Source organism: Poromitra crassiceps (genome assembly GCF_964638095.1).
Source record: "Poromitra crassiceps genome assembly, contig: HAP1_SCAFFOLD_85, whole genome shotgun sequence".
Lineage (NCBI taxonomy): Eukaryota > Metazoa > Chordata > Actinopteri > Beryciformes > Melamphaidae > Poromitra > Poromitra crassiceps.
Window position 1 is genome coordinate 446,294 of NW_028152246.1, and position 23,114 is coordinate 469,407.

Genomic DNA, 23,114 nt, shown 5'->3' on the forward strand with positions numbered 1-23,114 from the left:
GTTAGTCTGTCAGTAAAAGGTTTGATGGATGAACAAATCAATCAAAAACACTTCACTACTTCCAACATAGGCTACAAGTTTCGTTTCATTCCATTGCATGGAAGGGGTGAGTTGCGCGCTGCCAAATTCAGTAAAAAAATGTGCGAGTTTAAGATCGCCATTTTATTAGGAAATGGCGGGCTATTCAGCATAAAACAATATAATACGAAAAAGTAGCACTGCTTGGTGGACGCCGAATTTAGTAGAAGACCTGGATAACTCGAACTTAATTGACTTACTTGCATATCCATGCTGTCTGTAGCCGGTGCGAGTGCAGCCGATGAGGTTAAATTATCCCAGTGTTTGCTTCTGAGCCTCCGTGAGCCTCCGTGTACCACGCTGCTCTCTCTAAACTCGTTGACGCGCTCGCGTAATACAATGCAATGACTGTCTGACTGGCTTGTGAGCTAACTTACTGCTTGATAATATAAAACATAGGAAAAGAGAAAGGGGAAAATATAGGTGCTACTGTCTGTAAATCTATCTATTAGCCTGTCAGGTCTTCATTTCCTACTGACAATGGAGCGGATTCAACAAGATTTTCAGACGTATTCAGCATTGGACAATACAATGTCAATCTTAGCAATTTATCCAATCAACAACCAATTTGGTTATATTTGAATTAATTGATTGGTATTGATTGGTAAGGGCGGGTCCCTGTCCAGCTCAATCTGATTGGTTGAAAAACACATCTCTCTCACATCGTTCTCTGTGAATTTAGTGTCCTCTAGTAAGATTGCAAGTGTTTTTCAACCAATCATATTTTGCATTAGATAAATTACCAAGTAAATAAACGCCCACAGGGGTAATGTTTTTTTACCTACCACCTGCAGGCTGGGGCTAGACTCCTGTCTGCATGGAGCTCTCCTTTCCATCAGTGCCATACAGGTCACTGTTATTGAAGCATTTTAAGAATATAATGGATGAAAAAATGAGCATCTGCACATAAGAAAAAACACATTTGATTGATATTTTATTATAAAAAATATGAGAAATGAATGATTATTATATAAAATCCCCAATCTAATAGAGGAGGACCATCCTCCTATGTCTCACTGGAAAAATCTCCTCTGATATATATATATATATATATATATATATATATATATATATATATATATATATATATATATATATATATATATATATATGTGTTGGTCATCTATAAACTTTCAGTAAATCATGAAATGATCATAAATAAAACGTAAATTGTTAATTGTTAATAATCAATCAATATACTATGAAGTTTTTATATTCCAACCATTATCTCTATAAACATTTATTAATCATGAAAAAATGATGAGCAAATCATTAGTAAATGATTTAAAAGTAATTAGTTGATACATTATAAATGACTTCTAAGTCAGTTTTTATATTGAAACGTCTGTTTATCAGTATCTCGCCACTTACACATTTGTTAATCATGAACAAATGATGAACGAATCATTAGTAAATGATCTGCATATAAGTTGTGGATGTCTCATTGAAGCTGCATTCAGTGATGTTCCGTTTGGAGGAGTCCCCCCTCCCCTCCCTACATCGTTCACGGGAACGCGCAAACGCAAGCTGCCTCTGCAGCGCAGATCAAACATGGCAGCGGTCTGCAAACTGTAAACACAGCAGCAATGTAAGTACAATATCAACCGTGCCACTTTCCAGCCACCTACTGAAATTAAATCAGAGACGATACTGTGGCGATTCTGGTTTTTAGAGTGATGTTGATGTCTGACTAGGAACTGAAGTGCATGCATGTTTCCAGCCGGAACTGTGTTGTTGTTGCTTTCCTGTGCTCATGACTGACATCCATGCGAGTTGCTGGGAAGCTGTGAATAAATAAGCCTGTACCAAAGTAAGTCTCCTGTCTCCTTGACTCTGATGGGGGTTGCTAACACCCGCATGGTAACTTTAGTATGATTATGGTGTTTGCTAATAAAAATGTGTCCTAATGGCTAACTTAGATCGATAGCTGGCTACGGCTAGCGTAGCTAGGTTAGCGTTAGCTGAGCTAGCCATCAGGAGGAGTAGATAAACACCACTGTCACCAAGCTAGTATTACAACAGTTTTTGCAAACATATCTAGAGCAAAGCCAATTAGTTATTTATTGCGAGCAAGTTATTAGAATGGGACTCGCTAAAATGGCAGAAAGCGGCAGTTAGCGTCCCTCGCCATTCAGAGAAATCTGAATAGTTTACACAAACGCACCTTTTTTCGCTCAATCTTGTTAAGTTAAGTTAAGTTATCCTTCATTTATCCCCTTGGGGAAATTCATCCTCTGCATTTGACCCATCCTCTGCATTTGACCCATCCTCTACTAGGAACCTTCCTAGAACTAGGAGCAGTGGGCAGCCACTGTGCAGCGCCCGGGGACCAACTCCAGATATTTTGCCAGCACCTTGGTCAGGGGCACTGACAGGAGTATTAACCCTAACATACATGTCTTTCTTTGATGGTGGGAGGAAACCGGAGCACCCGGAGAAAACCCACACGGACACGGGGAGAACATGCAAACTCCACACAGAAAGGACCTGGGACGGACCGGGGTGGCCGCGAAAATATTTTGTTTCAGAAATAAATGCTTGCTTGTGTGCCTTGCTACAGTGAGACGGTAGTCTCCTCCATCTGCCATGACCATTGTAACATAATTTTCTTTATCAGGCAGACGAACCGCTGGCTGTGGTGGCAGGGGAAACAAACACAGGGACGTCCGTCTCAAGATCTGCCTGCCTGTGGAGTGGACTTTGGATGATTTCAACAACCAGTTTCATCGATACAATATGTATTGTACATGTTGCTGAGATACTAAATGAACACCTTTTTCTTTGCTTATTTTCCATTTGTGCACTTCTAGTTTATAAGTCATCATCTGTAAATATATCCGTACAGTATGGTGTCCTATAATTTGACAACAAAGCTATATGGAGAATATGTAGGCTTTCTCCTAAGGTTTAGAGACACTGACACTGTTTTATTGTTGTAATTATTGTGTTTTCAATTTGTAAATCATGGTTCCACACATTTTCGATTGAAAAAAGTATTTTTTCCCCCCAGACCTTGATTTTTTTGTATATTACCCCTTTTTGGAATTGGAATGCTGTATTTTAATGATCCAATAAAAAAAACATTTAGTAAAAGCTGCACAATATAGATGTATTCTGCTGGGGCCTGGGGTCCATTAATCATTTGTAACAGGTGAGGAAGATCTACAGATTATATGTAACACATTTATGAGTGATGAATTGTTTACACTTTAGATTAGGGGATAAAGAAAGCTTTATAAATTATTTGTATACATGTACAAATCATTTGTAACCGTTGAGGAAGATCTACAGATTATATGTAACACATTTATGAGTAATGAATTGTTTACACTTTAGATTAGGGGATAAATAAAGCTTTATAAATTATTTGTATACATGTACAAATCATTTGTAACCGTTGAGAAAGATCTACAGATTATATGTAACACATTTATGAGTGATGAATTGTTTACACTTTAGATTAGGGGATAAAGAAAGCTTTATAAATGATTTGTATACATGTAGAAATAATTTGTAACCGTTGAGGAAGATCTACATATTATATGTAACACATTTACGAGTGATGAATTGTTTACACTTTAGATTAGGGGATAAATAAAGCTTTATAAATGATTTGTATACATGGACAAATAATTTGTAACCGTTGAGGAAGATCTACAGATTATATGTAACACATTTATGAGTGATGAATTGTTTACACTTTAGATTAGGGGATAAAGAAAGCTTTATAAATTATTTATATACATGTACAAATCATTTGTAACCGTTGAGGAAGATCTACAGATTATATGTAACACATTTATGAGTGATGAATTGTTTACACTTTAGATTAGGGGATAAATAAAGCTTTATAAATGATTTGTATACATGTACAAATCATTTGTAACCGTTGAGAAAGATCTACAGATTATATGTAACACATTTATGAGTGATGAATTGTTTACACTTTAGATTAGGGGATAAAGAAAGCTTTATAAATGATTTGTATACATGTAGAAATAATTTGTAACCGTTGAGGAAGATCTACATATTATATGTAACACATTTACGAGTGATGAATTGTTTACACTTTAGATTAGGGGATAAATAAAGCTTTATAAATGATTTGTATACATGGACAAATAATTTGTAACCGTTGAGGAAGATCTACAGATTATATGTAACACATTTATGAGTGATGAATTGTTTACACTTTAGATTAGGGGATAAAGAAAGCTTTATAAATGATTTGTATACATGTACAAATCATTTGTAACCGTTGACAATAATAATACACATCATTTATTACAGTTGAGCAACACTTTGTAGTTTGTGCTGCAGTGCTTCTAAGTGCTGACTGCTTCGGTCGGCCTGGGGATACATGGAGTCAGTCCCTGTTCACCCGCATGGGAGAAGCTTCATTAACAGGTCATAACCGGTACAGTATAATTATTTTGAGGCTTTTAACAGGCTGCCTGACAAGTAATTCATGAGACATGACAAATTATATGCAGATCATTTACTAATGATTTGTTCATGATTAACAAATGTGTAAGTGGTGAGATACTGATAAACAGAAGTTGCAATATAAAAACTGACTTAGAAGTGATTTATAATGTATAAACTAATTACTTTTAAATAATTTACTAATGATTTGCTCATCATTTGTTCATGATTAATACATGTTTATAGAGATAATGGTTGGAATATAAAAACTTTGGATAGGATATTGACTAATTATTAACTATTTACTATTAATGTTTTATTTATGATCATTTCATGATTTACTGAAAGTTTATAGATGACTTCCAACACGTTTTTAATATGTTTACATAGCACTTATTAATCATCTACAAATGTTTTGTAAATGATTAGTTCATCATTAGTTCATCATTAATTAATAGCTTATAAATTATTTACTACTGAACGTTATTATAAAGTGTTACTGAAAAACCTAAGACGAGACCCCATATATTACATCATAACAGGGTGTGCGTTAAGTAAGGGATAATGTACAGCTGAGGTCGCTGGTCATTATTGGAAAATAACAGGCTGACAGATCACCGACGCACAGCAGAGGTGATCTGTGAGCTTATTCAAACGTGAACCAGTGTTCAGCAGGATAATCTTCACACATGAGGACCACTTTTATGAGTTTTGAAGCTTTTACCTGCCGTTAACTCATTCATGGCCAGTTTAGGGACTGCCAATATTTAGCACAGGCCAAAGATTTTCATAATTGTTGGTCATCTTTCAAGACCCACAGTAAATTATCTATTAGCACCAAAGTGATTTGCAATACCTCAAAATGAAGATGTACGTCTCTGGGTTCACCAGAAGAAAAAAAAGTGAGCTTTTAGCATGTTCTGTACTCTACTTATAGCCATTTATATACACCCTGTTTTCACCAAAAAGGTCTCTCTGAGAAGAGAAATTGCAGAAAATTGCATTTTTGTAAAGGACACAATCTCAGGCAGAACTCACTCTCAATTCTTTTATTTGAACTGTATTGACATCAGACATGTAAATATTATTCGTTATGACACAAATGACAAAAAAAAATATATATATATATATATATATATATATATATATATATATACATGAAGTGCTTTTTTTACATTCAACAATACAGTTTACTCAGTGTGAGTGAGTGTGAATGTGTGTGTGTGTGCGCGGGGCCCATGTGTGTCTCTTTACATTACATTACATTTCGTCATTTAGCAGACCTAAATGACCGTCCTGACCTCATTCTGAGATGTGGGCTCACAATCGGCTCCTCATCTGAAATAAAAGCAACATATCCTCAGTAAACTATCTAATCACATTTAGTACAGAGACAGTGTAGTGTACTAGTGTCTCAGTAAACTATACGATCATAGAATGCAGAGATCAGTGTAGTCTCTCTCACATACACACACACACACACACACACACACACACACACACACACACACACACACAGACACAGACACAGACACACACACACACACACACACACACACACACTCCTTACCGCGAGATCATCCGGGTCCTGTCGCATTGGAGTCCAGTCTTCCTCGCCCTCACATGGAAAGTGGCCGTGCTGCTTGGCTCTGTGTGAAAGCCATTTATGTGGCGAGGCTGCTGTTCTCCTCCTCACAAAGTTGTGACTCTGTCTCGTCTCTTTCGGGCTGGCACACAGGAACGGGGTCTAGGGACCAGGATCGATCATGTTGGTCACGGGTTTGACTACCGCGAACAACTGATTCATGTCCACTGCCCTGCAGCAAGGCGACCAGCTCGTGCAGCGCGCCGAGGGGCGTTTCTCCTCTCTGCACAAGGAAGCGTTGCTCCGTTTTCTGTTTTTCCTCCTCCTCCATTTCAAAACAACAGCTGCGGTATGTGTTTGTTCACGTGTTGTCGGCTTGTCTTTGAGGCCACGGACCTGATACAATGTCACAGGCTGGGGAAGTCTTTGAACTACGCGCTGCACTAATAAAAACAAAAACACGTCAAACACGTCTTTGGCGGGGAGGGCTATTCCTGATAACACGTTAAAGACGTCTTTGGCCATGAATGAGTTAAAAGGGCAGCTAGCTAGCAAACGGCTAAATTAGACTAGACTGTTGAGTCGACAGGGATATGCTAAGCGACAAATAAGTGGCATACCTTATTTGAAGCATCACGCTAAAAACCCATTCAAAAATCCCATAGGCAGAAACAGTGAAGTTCCGAATAATACGTCATCCCTGCAGTACTCTATTGCAGTTAACTTGACACACCTGGGCCCTGTACCACGAAGCTCGATTAGTGGTTTAGCGAGGTAACTTCAGGTTTAACCCTGGTTCAAAGCTAGTTAACTTCTTACCGACATATATTTCCATAGTAACTTATGCTTCACACTTAACCTGGTCTGCAGCAGGTTAAGTTGCAAGGATAAGATTAGACCTTAAATACACCGCCCACGAACCAATCGAATCAGCAGTTTGCAAAAATGGCCAACCCCTTTCTGGACGAGTTTCCCATCGAGGAAGGAGCACGAATTGTAATGTTGAATTAATCAAGGACTAAAGCCTTGCACTTGTTGCAGGCTACATTTTAATTAAGCCCTACTTACCACTTAGGAATATGTTTTTATATATTAATTTTTGTGCTCTCAAGTAGCCTAGATACGTTGTTTGACCCCGCTGACCGATTGCAGCTGAATAGTGAGTGGAGAAATATCACTAAACCGGCATAAAAAGGTTACATAAACGTCTCCAAAGCGCACAGTGCCGTGTGCGCAACGGAGCTGAGACTGACGGAGCTGAGACTGACGTTGGGTTGGAATTGAAATGGTTATACATGGTAGAATAGCCTACTACATCTAAGCAATTTAATATGGGATCACCTGCACACAGGCGATCCCATATTAAGATGATTCATATCTAGGCTACTCCTGCAGCTGCAACTGTGTTGCTTTTGGCCTGTATGATGTCATTGAACTTCATATTTCCAGCATCATTATATGAAATATGGAGATATGCGACTCTGCTGACAATAGCCTATATATGTGACCACAAAATAGGCTATTTTTTATAAAAGAAATCTATGCCCGCACGTACCATGTCGATTCAGTTCAGAAGCATTTTTTTATTTTATTATCATTCTTTTTTTTATTGATTAGCATATAGGAATTATTCAATCAGTGCGACTAAACACATCATGAGATCATTATTATTCATTGAGCCTAAATGGTCTATACATACGGATTTTGGACTGAGATAGATTACACATTGCTTCCACAAAAGACATGCTGGTTTTGAGTTTATTGAGAGGGTGAATTGAGCTGCTGTAGATAGCCTACGTGGAGGTAGAAACCGCTCTTCAAAGAAATTACTGGTGTGGATAAAAGTGGTCACTTTAGACAGTCATTCGGGAACAGTAATAATATCCAACGCAGATTTTCATTTGCGGTTTCATTCAATGAGGAAATAGGCGTGTCTGGCGCTGTCGGAGTTGGAGCAGTCCATATTGCATTGTGATTGGCAGTTGTTAAAAACCATGCCTCTTTTGCGGGGGACAAGCTCCAGTGCACGGGCATTTTCATGTGCACGAGCTGTTGGCTTGATTAGAAAAACCTGGTTCGAGTTAACGAGTGGCAATCGACGTTCGTAGTACAAGTTAACTACAATCGAGCTGATCTGGTTTAACCAGATCAAGGGACAGATCCTGGATCTTCTTATAGAACATTCGTGGTATAGGGCCCTGGAAACAATTAAGATGGATTTGTTATTAACCAGCGCTGCTACATAAACACACCAGCCGGGTAGAAACAACAACATAGGGAGGCGCAGTGGTAAGCACCATCACCTCACAGCTCGAAGTTCGTGGGTTCGATTCCCACCTGGGGACGAGGTGAACGCTGAAGGAATGCGTGCCCGTCCGCATGTCCTCGAGTGCCCACCGCCCGGGTGGGGTCGGCAAAATGGCCTTTCTGTGTGGAGTTTGCATGTTCTCCCCGTGCCTCCCGGGGGTTTCCTTCATATAGGAACCCCCTTCACAAAAACATGCAATATCCTGGTTGCTAATGTGGTTCCTCCTCTGATCGTTAAGGGCGCCTGTTCAGAGGGAGGGGAACTGGTTGGAATAGCGTGAACCTCCCACGTGCTATGTCCTACCGGTGAAGCTTCCTCTGTCAGGTGAAAAGAAGCAGCTGGCTGACTGCCCATGTCTCGGAGGAAGCATGGAGCCAGTCTCGGCTCTCCCCAGATCGGCAGAGGATGGAGTAGCAACCAGGATTGGGAAATCAAATGAGCACTAATGGGGGATAAAATGGGATAAAAAAATCAGGGAAAAAAATATATATATAAAAAAAAAAAGAAACAACAACATAACATTACCTGTATAAGTCTGAGATGTTTCTAATGAAGAAAGCAAATATACAAGAGGGAGGCGTTTGGTAGGCTAATGTTACCTTGCCATTTTAACAGACTGTTGTTGCTAGCTAACTTTTATGCCATAGGGTGTCGCGGGGTCCTCTTGCCATTCCGAAGTGTCGGCATTCCGATCATTGACTTCTATGCTTTCGGAGAGGCGGCCCTTTTTATCTCCAAAAAAGGTTTTGCCATTGCGAAAGATATTAGGTCCGCCTTTCCGACATAGCATCTTGAGTTATTTAGCGTCCAGGGGTGGGAGAGGTTAGGTTCTGGGGGAGGTTAGGTTTAGGCGTTTATGTTTATGTTTATGTTTATTAAGGATCCCCATTAGTCCACACCAAGGTGTAGGACTACTCTTCCTGGGGTCCAACACATAATATAAAAAGACAACATAAAGACATTGGAACAGTTACAATTGATCTATCAAACAACAGCTTGAACAAACAACTTCAGTTTACAACAAAAATATGCTCCAACTACAAAATACAACACAAACAAAAATAACTAACTAATTAACGAAATTAATGTCCTTATTCAAAGTTGCTTTTTTTAACTTCTTCTTGATTATTAATTAATACACAGGACAAGATGTTACTATCCCTTGTGCCAAAATCCGAGGAAAAACACATTTAGAAGCCCAATCCAGAATAAAACAAGCTAACAGGCTAACAAACTAATAAACAAGACACAAATCACCAGTTACCTACCCTAGCCAACAGCAATATGAATCATGTCATTGGGGTTTCCAAGTGGGCACCTTCCTTCACCGATGTTTCGTTAAGTTAGGCCCACGACACCTCAAGAAGGCTTAACGGTGTAACCCAGCGTCCTGGAAACACCCCCCTCCATGCTACCACCGCACAACTGCATATTACCTCACTATCTAAGCCTAGCTATCCAGGTTGGTTCGGTATGACATTCCTGACTACACCACCACTGTCAATGATTCAGCCCTGTTGATGCGGACCGTCAATCATGACCAACAACAAACAATCCCTAACTACACCACCACTGTCAATGATTCAGCCCTGTTGATGCGGACCGTTAATCATGACCAACAACAAACAATCAATCTTACCTTAGCGAGCTCCCCAGCTAGCATGTTTCCTCCTTATCCACAGCCATTCCCTTACTCGTTCTGCTGCCTGAGACATGTTGCTAAGCGCAAGTTTCAGGCTCCGTCCCCGAATGCCCAACTCAGTTAGTAAGGCAATAACGGACTTTGCCACAAAACCACGGCAGCCCACCTCTACAGACCGCACTCGAGCCCTCCAACCTCGCTGCTCTGCCTCTGCTGCCATTTCAGCATACCTAGCTTTCTTGCGCTCATAAGCCTCCTCAACTCGATCTTCCCACGGGACTGTGAGTTCGATAAAATAAACTCTCTTCTCTACCTCAGACCACAGTAACAAGTCCGGACGTAGCCGGGTGCTAACTATATATGCTGGGATGACTAGCTGTTCATTCAAGTCAACCCTCATTTCCCAGGCTCCACCTACACTTAGGTGCCCTAACTTGTGCCTGACCTTAATTGGTCTAATCTTTTCTCCCTCACGTACAAATTTGATCTGTCTAGTCTCTTTGCTAGCAACTAGAGAATTTACTTCTAGCCGCTTTTCCTCAACTGCAGCTGCCAAACATTTCAACACCTGGTTGTGACGCCAGGTGTATCGCCCCTGGGAGAGACTGACCTTACACCCTGACAGTATATGCCTCAGTGTACATACACTAGAACACAACGGGCAGGCACCATCCTCGCCCAACCACTGATTTAAGTTCTGGGGAGATGGCAGCACATCATAAGTAGCAGGCGCGTAGCCACGGGTGTGCAAATGCCACCCAGACAGGCCGCTGGCACACCCCAAAAAAATGGGGTAAAAAAAGTTTTTTGTTTTGTCTGCAAAACACATCAACGCTGTCATGCACTGTGTCCAACTGTCCGCTGCCCTATGTGCCCCGGAGCATAATGGGAAACTAGTTAAGCTGTCGTCCACGTAAAGTAAACAAATGCACGCACGCACAGCAGCAGCAGCAGCGCCAAATCAAGAAGACATGAAACAAAGCTCGCTTTTAAGCTTTTTCGGCAAAGGCAAGAAACGTCGCATTGACGACGAGGAAGAAGATGACTCGTCGTCACCCTCCCCCTCAACAAGTGCGGATTGTAGTGCACCAGTTCCCGCACCTGTATTGGTGGTGTACAGTGGAGAAGAGACAGACAATGATGAAGAAGATGATGCAGCCGAAACAATGACGTTAACAGTGGGGAACGCAGCCAACAACACACCAGAGGTTTGTGCAGAGCCAGAGGACACTGACGCTACAGATCTCTCTGCGGTAGACGAACCTGCATGCCAACCAAATTTGCGTTCTTTCCCGACTAGAACACTCATTGGAAAAAGTAGGTGAGACTTTTTTGAGATACTAAACAAAGTGGTTTTACATGTTGCCAAAAAATACAATTTAATTGACTGCTTCTACCTGCTAATAATGAGTGCGAAAAGGAGCAAACAACACACAGATATTCCTCTAAATCTGGTTTGAAAAGACCAAATTACTTTTTTGGCTAACCCTAACCCTAACCCTAACCCTGGCCACCAAATGGTCCGCCCCCTGGCATACCCTGGCTTTCTGTGGCACACCCAATGAGCCAAGTCTGGCTACGCTACTGATAAGTAGCCCCTAGAATAAATCTAATTCTGCTGGCCTCCATGCTCCACAACTCTCTCCACTTCAACTTTCTCTTCTCTACACTCTCCCAGTTCACCCACTGTCCTTGCTTTGCCTGCGGCACTGCCTTAGTACATGTTACTGCCTCCTCTTGCCTATGTACTTCTTCAACTACCATCTTCCTCTTTTCTATTATTGATGCCTTGTTCCACACAGGTTTCCCTATGCACAACCCTAAGCCTCCACGCCCATGCTGCACCTGACCTATGATATCCCTGTGTCTAAGAGCTGACTGTGCTTGCTGTACTGCCTCCTTTGGGTTCCACTTCCTCCCTGTTTTAACTGTGGGCGCTACGCTCCTAACCACTGGATCCTTTGACTGAGTCAGAGTCATTTCCAGTCTAACCTTAGCACACTTGAACTCCTCTGTCAAGCTAGATAATGGCAATTCCAATATGCCTTTCCCATATAAGGCTACACTGCTTAGGCAGCGTGGGACTCCGAGCCATTTTCTAATGAATGAGTTAATCATCCTTTCTAGCTTTTCTACCTTTGAAAGGGGAACCTCATACACTGTCAGTGGCCACATCAACTGAGGCAACAATGCAAACTGCAAACACCACAACTTTAACTTTCCTGGGAGCCCTGACTTGTCCATACTTGAAATACCTTGAATCATTTCCTGCCTCACCTCCTCAAACTGTCCCTTATCACTGAGACTTGCATCATACCATCTTCCCAAACTCTTGACTGGTTTCTCTAACACTGTAGGCACCACCTCATCATTTATAACAAACTTCTTACCTACTACCCTCCCTTTAATGATTGAAATACTCCTGGACTTACTTGGCTTCACTTTCATTCTAGCCCACTGCAGATTACTATTTAACACGTTCACTGCCATTGGCAAGTCAACTCGTCAAGCAGAAACCAACGGTTGACTGGCAATAACGAGTCAACTCGTCAAAAAAAAAAAAAAAAAAAATTGACGGTGGGACGTTGATCTAACCCTTTTACATCTCCTATGAAAATATGGGAGCCACCGAACGTGTACAACCCATTCCACCGACCCACTAAGTGGCGACAGTGCTCTCCAGACTAGAAAAAGCCGAGCCAAAACTGCAGGGGAACGCGCGATGAAACCATTCTCATACTGTAAAATGGATTGGCGAAAACGCTTTCGCTTTCGCGCTGGTTGCTGGCGGTGGGGGATTGCAAATTTGCATAATAGATTATGGGTGCAACACACTTTGAAACACGCAGCATAAATAAGACCAGAATCGCAAAAGCTTCATCAAAGCTCTCAACCGAAACCCCAAGAAACGAGCGAGCCCATCCAGACTCGCCCGACGAGGGGCAGCCAGGCAGCACAGACAGCAGAAACTCGCTTGTGACACGCCCGCTGCAGCCACGGAGGCAGGAGGAGAACACATACGGAGGGAGGAGTTTGAAGGAGAGGGGGGTTTCCTGCTGTTATGGAAGAAATTACTGTTCAAAACTATTGTTTAGATGTCTGACGTCTTACTGATGCCAAAAATGAATGGTTAAAGTGACTGTTCTATCGAATTTCACAAAAAGCCATTTATCTCAGCTTAAATTTTCAGACGCTGAAACCATGCTGTATTCAAGTGCTAATGCCTACATAACTACTAACTCTACAAACTAACTCTTTTAGACAGAGAAAGCACACATTCTATTAGTTCTTTTGAGATATTTTGTGTTCACAAAATCTTAGCAGAAAATAATCCTCGGCTCTTGAAAGATGAGCCAGAATCCTCAAAAAAAACCTTTGGCAGAAGCTACCTACAGTAAAAAAAAAAACGGCTGGCAGTGAATGTGTTAACTTATCCAACAATCTGCTAGTACATGGAGCGGGTGACGTCATAGTCGTCATGTCATCCATGTATGCCCTAATTGGAGGGAGCCGCAGCCCTCCCTGAAATTATCCTTGAAATTATATTTGTTACTAATCATAGTAATATTGCCAGGCAAACAATTCCAAAATTTAACAGCCCTATACATCACAGTTCTTTTTAGTGCATTGGTTCTAGGTAGAGGTAAAATTAATTTAGTGCTTGAGGCGTGTCTGGTTGATTAGTTGTGTCTGGTGTCTATGGTTTTTAGCTCTTTCCTTATACAATGTGGTTTACCAGTTTTAACAATGTTGAATAAAAAAATTACAATACTGCATGTCAGCCTCTGTTCTACTCTCGACCAGGACAGTGCAGCATGCATCCACTCCACGCTGCTCCGTGGCGTGGGGGGTGGGAGAGGTTAGGTTTAGGGTTAGGGTCTGCAGGAGGTTTAGACGTGGGGGCTGGGAGAGGTTAGCTCCAGCCGGTCCCCCGGGTTAGGGTTAGGGTTCTTTCGCAATGGCGAGACAGATCTCCATTCCGACAATTTTGTCGGAATGCCGGTATTTCGGAGTGCCGACATTTCGGAATGCCGGGGTATCCCTGGGTGTCGCATGAGCTTGTTAAACTCCCTTGTGCATATTGATATGACTGATCAGAGGCCTATACCACAAAGCAAGATTAGTGGCTTAGCGAGGTAACTTCAGGTTTAACCCTCAGTTTGCCGTGCTACGACGCTAGTGAACTTCTTACAGAGATATATTTCCATAGCAACTTATGCTTCACACTTAACCTGGTCGATAGCAGGTTAAGTTGCAAGGATAAGATTAAACCTTAAAAGGCACCGCTCACAAACCAATGAGCTTCCTGGAAAAGGAGAGAAGAGTCTTGCGACCGCCAAGACCCATTTAATCATACGTCTCCAAAGCGTACCGTGTGTGCAACGGAGATGCTGAACATCGGTGGCGAAATCAAGCAAGCTGATAACTTACGCATTGAGACAATCTGCATTTTTTACCAGCCCTCCTTTCTGTGATTATTATGCACAGCAGTATTGCCTTTGGTTTTTATGCCTCCGCCAGCGAAGCCAGGCCGAAGGCATTATGGATCCGGGTTGTCCGTCCGTACGTACGGCCGGCCGTCCGTACGGATGTCCGTCCGTACGGATGTTTGTTAACGCCATATCTGAGGAACGCCTTGACGGAATTTAATCAGATTCGCCTTAAACATTCACTTAGGCTCAAGGATGATCTGATTAGATTTTGGTGGTCAAAGGTCAAAGGTCAAGGTCACTGTGACCTCTTGAACGCCATTTTCAAGCTTGTTAACGCGATATCTGAGGAACGCCTGGACGGAATTTAATCAGATTCGCCTTAAACATTCACTTAGGCTCAAGGATGATCTGATTAGATTTTTGTGGTCAAAGGTCAAAGGTCAAGGTCACTGTGACCTCTCGAACGCCATTTTCAAGCTTGTTAACGCGATATCTGAGGAACGCCTGGACGGAATTTCATCAGATTCGCCTTAAACATTCACTTAGGCTCAAGGATGATCTGATTAGATTTTGGTGGTCAAAGGTCAAGGTCACTGTGACCTCTCGAACACCATTTTCAAGCTTGTTAACGCGATATCTGAGGAACGCCTTGACGGAATTTCATCAGATTCGCCTTAAACATTCACTTAGGCTCAAGGATGATCTGATTAGATTTTGGTGGTCAAAGGTCAAAGGTCAAGGTCACTGTGACTCTCCAACGCCATTTTCAAGCTTGTTAACGCGATATCTGAGGAACGCCTGGACGGAATTTCATCACATTCACCTTAAACATTCAATTAGGCTCAAGGATGATCTGATTAGATTTTGGTGGTCAAAGGTCAAGGTCACTGTGACCTCTCAAACGCCATTTTCAAGCTTGTTAACGCGATATCTGAGGAACGCCTGGATGGAATTTCATCAGATTCGCCTTAAACATTCACTTAGGCTCAAGGATGAACTGATTCCATTTTGGTTATCAAAGCTCAAAGGTCAAGGTCACAGTGACGTAACAAATGCCATTTTCAAGCTCGGTAACGCCATATCTCAGTAACACCTTGACTAAATTTCTTCACATTTGGCTCAAATATCCAATTCTGCAAAGAAACACCTTGATGCAATTTCTTCCAATTTGGCTCCAACATCCACTTGGACTCAAGAATGAACTAATGGCGGAGGCATAAGTCCGCGTTGCGGTCGTTCTAGTTATTAGCCTACATCTTTGAATTTTCATATTTCCTTAAGATTCCTTAAGAGAGAGAGAGAGAGGCACCGGGAGAGGGCGACCCGCTGAGAGCTCTGTAACTTCATAGACAAATATGCTTTTTTTTTAGTGTAATCGCGTTTTGTTTTTAATTTTGTTCCTTCGATTCGCTTTGTAAATACCTATTGTATATAACAGTGTTTTTTATATAGTGTATATAGTAGCATCTTTGCACTTTTTGCAAGAAAGAACACAGAGGACTAAAAACTGCGGGACCATTGTTTTTGCTGCAGCCCCGCTCCCTACAATGGAGGAGAACAAAGACGCGGACATCAGCGACAGGCACAAATACAACAGAGACGCGCTAGTCCAGATCAGGAATGCACAGAATTACCCCAACCGAAACTGGCAAGCTCCCAACCTCACGGAATTTCCTGAACTTATAAAACATCAACGGAAAAGAGGAAGAAGAGGAGGAATACTCGCCCGCCTAAGAAGACGCGCTAACAAGCCACCGTTACCCAGCGTCCTCCTAGCGAATGTACAAGAGAATAAAATGTGCGAGCTGAGAGCGCGAGCACAATTCCAAAAAGACATAGCACGATGTAACGTTCTGTGTCTGACTGAAACCTGGCTCACACCTGAGACAACGGACCATGCTATCACAATACCAGGTTTCAGCGTCCACAGAGAAGACAGAGACCCAGAACGATCCGGTAAGAAAAAAGGCGGAGGCGTTTGTCTAATGATAAATGAAAACTGGTGTGTAAACATCACTAACATTGGGAAATACTGCTCAGCAGACCTGGAGTATGTAATGCTCCAATGCGTGCCGCATTACAGCCCGAGGGAATTTACATCAGTCACCGTCATTGGTGTGTACATACCTCCCCAGGCGAACGTCACTATCGCACTGAAGGAGTTGCAACGTGCGATTAGCACACAAGAGACAAAACAACCAGAAATGGCGCTGGTAGTGACTGGGGACTTTAACAGGGCAAACCTGAGAGGGAGAATGCCCACGCTTCACCAAGATTCAAGATTCAAGATTCAAGATTCAAGATTCAAGATTTTTATTGTCACTCCATGGTACAAGTACCACGTGTGAAATTCTTGTGCAGTGGACTCCGTTTACGACATAGTACAAATAGGCAACAAGCAATAAGTAATAGGCAATAAGAATAGGCATCAATAAGCAATAAGACAGCAATAAGGCAATAAGAAATAGGCATCTATAAGCAATAAGACAAGTCGGTGGCTTATACGACAGTGGCATATTCATTGCACATAGGTGCACATGTCATGTGCATACGTTAGACGTGTTCAGACATTCCAAATTCGACGTTTTATACATGCATGTGCAAATAGCATGTACCTTATTAAACATACACTTAAATTTACAATTAAACGTTAGGCACCTTATTAAACATACACTTAAATTTACAATTAAACGTTAGGCATCCGTAATAGTAGCAGCTGCAGTACGGTACGGTACGACTACTACACTATTTGTGCATATTAAGGAGTCTCGTGGCCTGCGGGAAGAAACTGTTCCTCAAGCGATTTGTGCGTGTTTTTGGAACCCTGTATCTCCTCCCTGAGGGTAGCAGGGAGAACAGGCTGTTGTGGGGATGGTTTGTGTCTTTGATGATCTTCAGGGACCTCCTGAGGCACCGCTGGTTGTACAGTTCGTGCAGTTCTGGCAGTTCACCTGCTGTTACGTGCTGGGCCGCGCGCCTCACCCTCCGTAGCGCTCTGCGGTCCATGGTGGTACAGTTCCCGTACCAGGCGGTGAAGCCGCCTGTCAGCAGGCTTTCAATGGTGCCTCTGTAGAAGTCCCCGAGGATTTCTTCCTCCACAGACATTTTTAACCAGTCTCTCTCCCTCCAGCAAGTTCCCCCCTGCTTCAAAACAGCAACAATCATCCCCATTCCCAAACAGCAGAAAGTGACCAGCCTCAACGACTGCCGCCCAATAGCCCTAACGCCCATAGCCAGCAAATGCTTCGAAAAGCTGGTTATATCACAGATCCGCCTCACACTCCCCCCGGACCACGACCCGCTACAATTCACATACCGCCCCAACAGGAGCACAGCGGATGCAGTAGCACACGTGCTCCACACCGCCCTCTCCCACCTGGAGGGGAAGGACACCTATGTGAGAATGCTGTTCGTGGACTACAGCTCAGCATTCAACACCATAGTACCCTCCAGGCTGGTAAGCAAACTCAAGGATCTGGGACTAAGCAAAGCGATGTGTGACTGTCACACCAACCTCACCTCCTCCCCACTGACCATCAGCATAGGAGCGCCACAGGGGTGCGTCTCCAGCCCCTTCTGGTATGACCTCTACACCCACGACTGCGTGGCGACTCAAACTTCGAACACCATCGTGAAGTTTGCAGACGACACAGCGGTCGTGGGGCGGATCTCCAGGAGCGACGAGACAGCCTACAGAAAGGAGGTGGAGGCCCTGGAACAATGGTGCCAGGACAACCACCTCTCTCTGAACGTCTCCAAGACAAAGGAGGTCATTGTAGACTACAGAAGTGGGGGGGCACACCCCCCCAATCACCATCAACGGCACAGTGGTGGAAAGGGTGGACAGCTTCAAGTACCTGGGAGTCAATATCCACCAGGACCTGACATGGGCCAACCACACCGCCACTGTTGTCAAAAAGGCCCAACAGCGACTACACGGACTCAGGCGCCTGAAGAAATTCGGGCTAAGGCCAAAAATCCTCAGGGACTTCTACAGAGGCACCATTGAAAGCCTGCTGACTGGCTGCTTCACCACCTGGTACGGGAACTGCACCACCATGGACCGCAGGGCGCTAAGAAGGGTGAGGCGCGCGGCCCAGCACGTAACAGGATGTGAGTGCCTCAGGAGGTCCCTGAAGATCATCAAAGACACAAACCATCAACACAACAGTCTGTTCTCCCTGCTACCCTCAGGGAGGAGATACAGGGTCCCAAGAGCACGCACAAATCGCTTGAGGGACAGTTTCTTCTCACAGGCCACGAGACTCCTTAACATATACAAATAGTGTAGTAGCCATACTGTACCGCACTGTAGATGCTACCATTATGTATGACTAATGTTCAATAGTATGTTTAATTAGGTATACGCTATTTGCACCTAACAGAATGTTATTATGTTTAATTATGTTTAAAGTATGTTCATGCCATTTGCACTATGGGCAGTGAATACGCCACTGTCTGTGGCGAGTCTCACTGCTCTATTGCTCGTTGCCTTTATTTATATATTTTTTATTCTTTGCACTATGTTGTAATGGAGCCTACAGCACAAGAATTTCACACGTGATACACGGAGTGACAATAAAAATCTTGAATCTTGAATCTTGAGATTATGGTTTGTTCCTCCAGTGTGAAGTATACATTTTTATTTGCTCCCAAGCACGTTTGACCCTGCCGATTGCAGCCGGACGCTGCATGGAGAAATATCACTAAATCACCTGCGTGGATACCATAAACATCTCCAAAGCGCACTAAGGTGCGCTGCCTGTGTGCAACGGAGCTGCTATTTTATAGGCTATTTTTTAATTAAATGAAAACTACACCCGCACCGTGTTGATTCAGAGCCTATATTTTGGAAATTTAGACTGAGTTTACACTCCTACTGACAAAAAACATGTGCGGGTTTTATTGAGTAGACCTATAATAATCTGCTGTATAGGCACTAGGCAGAAACGGCAGCAGAAATCAAATAACTGATGTCAATAAAAAGGGACTGTTCGATTTTTAGAAGGGGGTCAGTGGAGGGATTTGGGGCGCTCTGAATAAAAAATGTGACCCTTCTCTGACCAACATTTATTTTTCCTTGAACCTCCACAAGTGTTGGTAAAAATATGATTGACCCTCCCCCCAAAAAAATTATGCTATTGTAGCAAGACAAGTATAGAGAGAAAATATCTTGTTTTAAGAGCAGATCCCGTGCCCCTAAACATAGGCTATGCTGCCACACTACAGGAAATGCTGTTTATTTGCATTTAACACACTGACCAACACAGAGCATCTCAGACGGGGTCACTGAACTGCACACCAGACCAGATTTACCCATGGTGCCAACATGTCAAGTTTGTATTAAAGGAGAATTTAGTTTTTTTTTTTAACCTGGAGCCCTCTCCTTACATTAAATATTATCTGACGACTCACCCAGTGTTCTCCGCAGCGATTTGGACCGTTGTAGGCATTGTTGTGATCGAAATAGTACTCCAAGCCAGTCCTTGAATGCGCTCCGTCGGGGCCACATGGCAGCGTGCTCTTCCTCCATGTAAATAGACAGTTTTCTTCCCGTTTTTGACCCATATCCTCATTATATAAAGAAACAGACTGCCAATCTCCCCCGGGCTATTTACAGCGGTATTTACAGGGATCCCATTTCCTCATGTCGGGTCAGTGTCACCAACTCTCGTCAAGTCCCGCGAGACTTTCCTGCTCTGGCCTGTGGTATAGGTATAGGAGATAAAAATTTGATGAAATTCCGTCAAGGCATTCCTCAGATATCGCGTTAACGAACCTCGTACGGACGTACAGACAGACGTACGGCCGTACGGACGGACAACCCGGATCCATAATGCCTCCGGCCTGGCTATCGCCGGCGGAGGCATAAAAATCTACAAACAAAACACACTACCCCAGGACATGCTGGGAACTCCGCCCACTTTCCTCAGCACACTACAGTATTTACAGTGTTCAGTCTAACCACCAGTCGTTATACCCCGTTCAAGACAACTCGGACCTCGGACCGCCGGAAGAAATGGGTTCTGACCTGTAAAAAGTGAATTGAACGGTCGTTCAGGCCGGAATTACAGCTCAGAAATTCGGGTATCATCCAGAGCTCCGGTTTCTCCGAGTTGACGTCACAGCCACATCAAAATGGCAACTTGCATCGTTAATGATAATCACAGAATTATTATAAAGACGTTTGTTGACGTTTTAACACACAATTTAAGGTCTTAATTATGTAATGTTAACGTTTCATGTGTTTGTGTCATCTGTGTTGCGTGAAATGCGATGGATGAATGCACAAACATACCCGTGGGGTACAATATTGCTGAGCCACTAAAAGTAGAGTCAGCGTGAACGCAAATCTGTACGGGCCGGAGGTTCCGTGTTGAAACTTACGGTGGTCCGAGTTGTCTTGAATGCGGTATTAGTGTCCCTCCCGGGCTCCCGTTTAGTAGGACAGCACTCCCCATCCACCACCCCTCCCTTCTCCTATACCAAACACCAGCGTTGTTTGGATATTTCCCAGAAAGCTTTGAGGCGGCATAACTTTTTACACTCTGTTTTACAATTAAATCGGGCTAAAAAGTGTTAGATAGAAATAATATGTATTTTTAACACAACATGCAATTCTGGAATATTTGAATATTGGACAAAATTAAATTAAATTAAATTTAAACCCTAAGAGAAACACACATACAGTGATGGGGGCTATAAATACCCCTCGCAAATATGTGTTATAGTGAAGTGGGAGGTTTGAGACCAGGTTGCGCTGTGATGTCCACTCCAACAAGACTTTAGCTTACTTGACACGCACGTTTTCAAGAAAAACACATTTATGTATTTATTTATTATGACCCCAAATTTGATGCTAAACTGCTAGTTAGCACTGGGATACAAGTGGCTAACGTTAGCTCCATCCATTCACCACAGTCGTTAACAACTTTAGCAAGTAGGAATTCGTTACATAACAGCTAGTGAATCCCAGCTGCTGGGCGGTCTGAAGCCATATTGTCCTTGATTTCGGTGTTGATCGTGAATGTGTTTGTCATATAAAATTGGATGTTGAGAAACCAAATTGATCAGCCGGGTTTGGCAAGAGTAATGGAGGTATGACATCAGCTGTCAACAAAGCAGGCAGAAATCCGCAGACGTCAATGTACATCCGGGAAAATAAAATGTTGTTCGGCTGTGGTGCGCAAGCTTCAATTACAACTCATTAAAACATATTTAATCTCCATGCACCGGATCAAGATCTGCACCGGTGTGAAACGGGCTTTACTCTTCTGTGCAGATAGCTGTTTTTACAGACATTCGTCGTCTCTATATTTTTTGATGCCATGTCTGTTTGTTGTTTACTCTGGTTCTTCGAGCGGGTTCTTCGTGCTGGAATGTATTATAACCAGTAGAGCACCACTGATTCGCCAGATACTGCACCCACCCACTGTCTGGATAGGCCAACCACAAAGATCGACAGATAGGACAGCCAAAGAGAAACAATGCACCGGGACATACCAAACAGTTTGGACAGGAGGGGTGTTGATGAAGGAACTCAGTAGTTGCTGAAGTCTGAAAAGCGAACATAAAATAATGACAAATATTGGTATTTTTGTCAAATCAAATTTGTATAACCCTCCCCTGGACTCAAATAAAAGACAGTGTGCCCTCCCTGAGACTAAAATTAAACAAGGATGACCCTCCCCTATTTTCCTCCAGTGGCCCCTCCCATAAATACCGAAAGGTCCCTAACTTTAGACAGTCCTTCAGTAACATACCCGTATCTAATGCAGACTTTGATTGTGACATGCAGTAAAGCTCCATTAATTTGCCACTTTGATGTGGCTTTCAATGAATGAGGAAATAGGTGTGTCTGACACTGCAAAATCCAGAGCTGTCCATATTGCATTGTGATTGGATAGTTGTTACAAAACCACACCTCTTTCATGGGGGCAACCTCCTGTTCACAAGCATTTTCAGGTGCACGAGCTCAGAGCTGATAAAGAAATCCAAATTGACAGACCCAGCTGAAAACTGGCATTGTGGTACAGAATAGCACGGTTCCTTTGATCTGGTTAAGTCAAACCAGATCAAGAGACAGATCCTGGATCTGTTTATTCTCCATTCGTGCCTGTGTACATGTCACCGGTCTGATATTCCTCCAGAAACAGACCGCTGAATTACGTGATTCAATCAGAATCGAGCATTCAACCCGGCCGTATAATAAATAATTTGAATGCACGACATGGAGGCGAAAAACCACCCGACATCGCAGAGGGTGGTTGCCAGCACAAAGTTGATTATCTCGCTTATACCATGGTCATTTGCCAACAACAACAAAACATTCACAATGCAATGGAAAATATGTTCAGTGCTCCAGTAAATAACCTTGTATAGCCTACCAGGGCAACAGGAGGTAATATAGTCCACTCAGCTCATTAGCAACCCTTACACTCAGCTGAGTCAGAAAGCTAATGTTAAAGGTCCCAATTCGTGCAGCTGTAACCTCTTAAAAACGTGTGTCTCTGGTCCATAAAACATGATTCTGGATTAATTTGTCGAAAATATAGCAACCCCGTTCGTTCTGACGGAGTTGTCACTTCCTCATCTCGTCGCTTCCCAAGAATGGTCTGTTTCTATAATATATTCAGAACTAAC